This window comes from Epinephelus lanceolatus, chromosome 8 (genome assembly GCF_041903045.1).
Source record: "Epinephelus lanceolatus isolate andai-2023 chromosome 8, ASM4190304v1, whole genome shotgun sequence".
Taxonomy (NCBI): domain Eukaryota; kingdom Metazoa; phylum Chordata; class Actinopteri; order Perciformes; family Serranidae; genus Epinephelus; species Epinephelus lanceolatus.
Window position 1 is genome coordinate 39,976,976 of NC_135741.1, and position 6,000 is coordinate 39,982,975.

The following is a 6,000-nucleotide window of genomic DNA, read 5'->3' on the forward strand; positions in this document are numbered from 1 at the left end:
AAATAAACAACGAGCATTTGTGAAATCCCGCATTCGTGTGGACGTGAGTTTCTGCCTGTCGTCTCACTCCAAGGAGCTACACGGACCTAAAACCATTACAACCTCACGCTGTGTGCACACAAACTGCAAAAAGTTTTTGAGACGTGCCTTAGCTTGTCACGTTGCACTGTAAGCCCAACTCGTATCATACCACTACGCCATTAATTGCAAATGACACGCTAACATATAATTTTTAATTCAATGTTACATTAGATAAATTGAGATTGACGTGTTTTAACCCAGTTACTGTGCATTTACCTTTACTTGTGCATGTAAAGCCGGGTGGTTGTCCCGCAGGTGTTGAGTCATGTTGCTCGTGTTCGAGCCTTTGGCCGCGACTTTTTTGCGGCATGTTTTGCAAATAGGAAAGCCGTCGTCAACAACGACCCCTTGGTCATTTTTCCGATACCCAAAATCTGCATGCTCTGGTAAATCTTTATGATAATACTTCTCTTGCCACATTACCAGATAGAAGTATGCCAAACAAGGAAATGCTATGATGATACTCCGAAGACTTGCCAAGCAACATGACACCTGACTCACCACTAACTCCCCTCTATGTAGGCTATGTGACAACTCATATTTGTGCACACAAATTGTTATGACTGTCAGTAACTGTCACGGGGTTTTTGTGGTTAATGCTTGGTAATCTGTGTGTGTAAATGCTTGTGCCTACATCATGGCCATTGAGTCAGCTAATGGGCACCTCATAAATGATGTGTAAAGGACAGTGAATGTCTCGAGGTAACACAACAAGCAGGTCCCCCAATGCTTCCATCCTGACCCACATACTGTTATAATAGATAACAACGCTATAGAAATAATGACACCACATGTATAGGATGGTGTCCAGTTAACATTGAGTATGAAAATGAAAGAGGTCAAATAATATTTCTATTGATGATTGATCTTGATGGCCACCCAGTGTTTTGCCAGATTAATGAAATGTGAAGCAAAGCAGTAGATGTTCAGTTTGCATTAGCAGTAACTTAAAACACTGAAACAATGTCAGGAGAGCAAACAGTAAACAATGAGGCTGATAAAAAATCATAGAGAATAAGGCTGGATTCCATGCTGCATTGTCTCCTGTGAATCCTACATGCGTAGGCAGGTAATTTGATTCCAGCACAGGAATAAAGGACTCTGCCACTAACAATGAAAACTAGGTTACTATACAGAGAGGTAGTGTTCCAAACAGGGTTAGATTTCATGAAAATCTTAAAGTCCCCCTCCAGATTCAAAGTCAACTGGATGCTTGAGCTGCACAGTGCAGAATTAAGCATTACACAAACTGTCACTATTGGCATGACAATAATTTGGCCGGTTTGTAAGCATCACTGAAGTGCCAACAGTGACAATAAAGCTCACCCTTGAATATTGCGGTTATACAATGGTTACCAACAAAATAAAAGCTATAATCAAAATCCATTCATATATTCTCAAAATAACAGTTGTCTCAATGGTTCAATGGAAATGGCGTCTCATTAAGAACTGGAAAACACTCAGTCATGTCAGTAGGTAACGATATAATGAAACCTAATTTACTACCCCAGCAAGTAGGCTGACCCTAACAACCTAGTAACAGAAACCATTTCTAGTCCCTCTAGCCAGCAAACATAAGCTCAGTTCAGACCAAAGATTTGTGATGAGACAAAACCATTTTAGAATGTGCAGAGTAAAGTTGCAGCGGTGTCAACTGGCCGGTCTGAGCTCAACTCAAGCTGGCTGGTGTCATCCGCAACTCAGCTGGTCAAATCTCAGGCTCTATGTTTTAGAACATAGAGCATGTCACCTGTGTCAACAGCCAATCGGCTGGTAGTAAAGTCTGCTGGTCAAGTCAAAATGATCACAGACAGTGTGTTCGCTTGAAAAACGTAAAAATTTAATCGGCCGATATATCGGTTATTGGATTTTTTTATTCCATAATATTGGAATCGGCATTGGCCCCAAAAAATCCATATCGGTCGGGCCCTAAAAAACACTAGCTAGAAGTGGGGATGCACAACAATATTGGCACATCATGGGTATTGGCTGTTATTGGCTTTAAAATGAACTATATCAGAATTGGCCAACATGCTATTTCTTAATTTGCACAATAAATAATTATTACATACACTGAAAAGCATTGTATTCCATGTCTCCATCTGCTGGTGGGCCATCACAATAAGATTATGCATGCAGAATATGATGTTAATTCCACTACAAAGGGATTTGATGATCACTAAAATTAGGGATAGGGAAAAAGGGGGATATATCGCATCAGTATCAGGTATCAGGTTTCAGGGAATCAGGTATGGTTATTGGTCAAATGAGTTGTTACATGTAGGCATATTGGATATCAGCAAAAAATCCAGTATCGTGCATCCCTAATAAAAACATAGTTATAATTATTATACACTATTTCTGCAAATAGGTGCCCCTAATTCCTACACACTGGACCTTTAAAAACTCTAGTACACATACATGGAGTGAAAAAAAGTGCATAATTATAAGGCCTGGGTTTTTCAGAGAGGTAGAAGTTTGATTTAGGGATTTATTGTTAAGTATTTTAATGTGCTTCCTCTCTATAGCTACCTATACCACATATCTGTATAGTAAATCCAAGAGTTGGACAATCTTGTGATAGTGAATACTGAATATAAAGGTCAGCAGTTTGGGAATTCCCTGATGCAGCCTCTATGATACACGTCTCCTGCATCACATGGAGCCCGTGAAGCATTGCTCAGTCTCCCCGGAGCGCAGGTGTGGGTGTCTGGCCATAGCGGCGCATCATTGTGCGTTATGTACTTGATAGGAACAAAGCAAACAACGCTGTATATGACACGTAGTATACCGCAGATATCCTGTAAGCTATGCAGCGTTTTGCATATGGTTTCAGGAAGCTGATGCAAGACAAAAACACGAGTGCAGTGGCTTCCCTTGAGATTTGGCGCTGCTTTAAACCGTCTACTGTTAATGAAATGAAATCATACGATCACATGATTAGAGATCGGTTTAATTCCTGGTATCTCCTCCCATGAAAACCCCAGCAGTGGTTCCTCCCTGTATAGGAGCCTTTCTCTGACATACAGAGAGACATGCTGTAGCCCACAACAGCTGTAAGTCATCGATTTGAGCGATCAACAAATCAAAGGCACGTGGCAGAAGCTCAGTACGATTATGAACCATGATTTTTGTCAATTATGCCAATGAACGTAGACTCCATGTCAATATGCTCTAATAATCGTGACATAGCCTTCCGAAGCGTTGTTTAGAATGGACGCTTACGGCGGATCCTATGGGTGTTGAAGGCTTTTTCATAAAGTGTTTGCTACAGCACAGTACTGTATGACAGAACATGCCCGTGGATTAGAGTCAGCTTCATGTGAAGGATTAATGCAACCAGATGCTGCTGTTGAACAAGCCTTTTGTTCATTTTAGCCTATAAAAGCATATAATAATGATGGAGACATGCAGTGTCTCTGTCACCACACATTCACTCCTGGTCGCTAAAAAATGTTGCACTTTACAGAGTAAATGTCTTTCAGGCAACCATTTCAGCTTTGGACATGTGAATACATGGATATCCATGCTGCTGATGCTGAGCAGCAGCCGCACCACGGAGCGCATCCTTCCAAATCACCACCAGCATTACACATGAAATGAACAGGCTTACCTTAAAATACACGTTTATTGGTCCGTTCTTCTTCTCACATAATGTCCTGTCATTCGTGCCGTGTCTCGTGGGGGAACGGCTACAAATATGGTAGGAATAATTGCAACGCTACTGGGTTAGCGCCCTTTTCTTATAGGGCGAGCGAGTTGTAACCGCGGTAGAGCCTGCCTGTATGGAGGGTGATTGATGCCACTAAAGAGGAAAAGCTTGTGGCTTCAGGCCAAGAGAAATATATATGAAATATATAATTACATGTTTATCATTATTATTATTATTATTATTATTATTATTATTATTATATGATTATTGTTATTATTATTATTAATGATAATAAAAATATCAATAACACTTATTATTATTATTATTAAAATACCTTTTCACTTTTTCAGCCCAAGTCGTGTGGCAGTGATTGCAGGGAATGTTTTTGCCAAACTGACATCAAGCGCAGCCAGTGAAAGAGATTTTTTGTCTGCTGGATTTGTAATTCAAGAACGTAGAATCCAGCTTAATGTGAGTGACGGTAGCCTGTGTGTGTTTAATCATGGGAGCAGATCAGGGCGCAGGACTTTTAATAGGGTGGGAGGGTGTGGCTTTGCCTTAGACATAATAACAGGTAAAGGGGCAGTTCTGGAGTTTTACGGGTATGGGCAGGTGCAGGTTTTCAAAAAGGGACCCGCGCAGGACTGATTTCTCATATGAGAAAATAATGTTAAATAATAATTTTATAATGGCGCCCCCCACTTTTGCATTTATTCAGCGGAATACTATACTGCATTAGAGAGTGACACAGGAGTGGATTTAGGATTTTCATTCCTGTTCCATCCCCACTCCCACTCTACAAAAAAAAAAAAAAAAAAAAACCTGTTCCACCCCAATCCCATAACAAAGTTAAAAAAATAAAAGAACTCCTGTCCCGTTGCAGTACTGGAACAATGACTACCATCATATTTCTGTCCTGTGTTTTTAAACAACAACAAAAAAGGGTTTATTCTTATTAGAACTGTATATTTATATATAAAAACTAAACATTGGCTTTTTAATCAACTTTACATTATTGCATGAAGCTGAACTAACTCCTAACATAACAGCTGAGAAAGCTGTATTTAACAAATTGGTTATGTTATATTTTTATAGTATTTTTTTCATTTTATCACATTTATGTTCCCGTCTGTTACAGCACTTAGCCTTTAATTTTTTTTCCTTGTAAAATGTTTATTGTATGCAAAGAATACCAACAAAGTGAAAAACTACTTGGTAATAACCCTTAAACTGTTACAGTCATGCTCGATAATTAAATATACTTCCAAAATTGAAGTTCACTGGCCATTAATGCCACCTGGCCATCAGCAGGACATCCTGCCTGGGCATCCCAGCATCATCAAAATTATGACGTTGACACAAACAATTAATAAGCCAACTCGGACCCATGGGATATAAACCTTAGTCTCTAGGATCCTGTGCTAGACCCATTTATCCACTATGATTCCTCCGTAAGTCACTCTATATACTCAGTGTTGGGTAAGGGTTACTTATCAAAGTACGTTACTGCGTTACTTTTTAAAAAAGTAACCAGTTACTTTACTGCGTTACTCCCTGAGTAAAGTAACTCAATTACTTTAAAAGTACTCTCAACTTTACTCTCTGAGAAAAGTAACTCAAGCACTTTTAAAGTACTTTTGAGTATTCTACATTTCCTATTGGGCAATGGACCACAGGGCGCTAAGCCTACATTTTTTGTCTCCAAAATTAAAGTTATGGACCACTTGCCCTTCACTGAGATCCAATTCTCCCATCACAGCCGTCACTTTGACCAGTAGAAACACAGAGCGATCTGCTGCCGTAGACAACTGTATGACAACAACACCCCGGCGTTTTTAATGTTTCCTCCAGGGATGTTACCACACAGAGTAAAAGGGAGAAATGATGGTGTGAAACAGCAGAGGCACTTTGTCAACCCGCTGAGTTAACGTTACTGTCATTAGCATCAAGCTAGCAAACAATGGTACATCCTCACGGTCGGACATAAAGTAATAACATTAACAAATAGCGGCGGGGCTTTTACTCACCACAACTGCAGAGGCTCCCAGCTTCATTTGAAACAGACTACATTATAGACGGTCCGTTATTTATTAATCCCTCTGTGTGTTTATATATTTACTTTTTATCCACTCTGTTGTCTTTGTGAAGTTAACATATCGCACCGTCATTTCAAATTCAACACTTGTTTCAATTTAAAAGCCCCTTATAACCTCGGCTGAGAGAATCCCTCCATTTTCTAAATAGGCTTTTATTCTAAAACATTTGTC

The 6,000-nt window shown here is 39.6% G+C and overlaps 1 protein-coding gene across 1 annotated transcript in view; it reads right to left on the reverse strand.

The window, feature by feature from the left end:
• slco4a1 (solute carrier organic anion transporter family, member 4A1) overlaps positions 1-3,853 on the reverse strand; it is a 50,300-nt gene extending 46,447 nt beyond the window's left edge. The window contains exon 1 of the mRNA XM_033628594.2: positions 3,695-3,853. The gene's annotated coding sequence lies outside the window, so the exon portion shown is untranslated. The remainder of the gene's footprint in view (positions 1-3,694) is intronic.
• Positions 3,854-6,000: the final 2,147 nt, after the last annotated feature.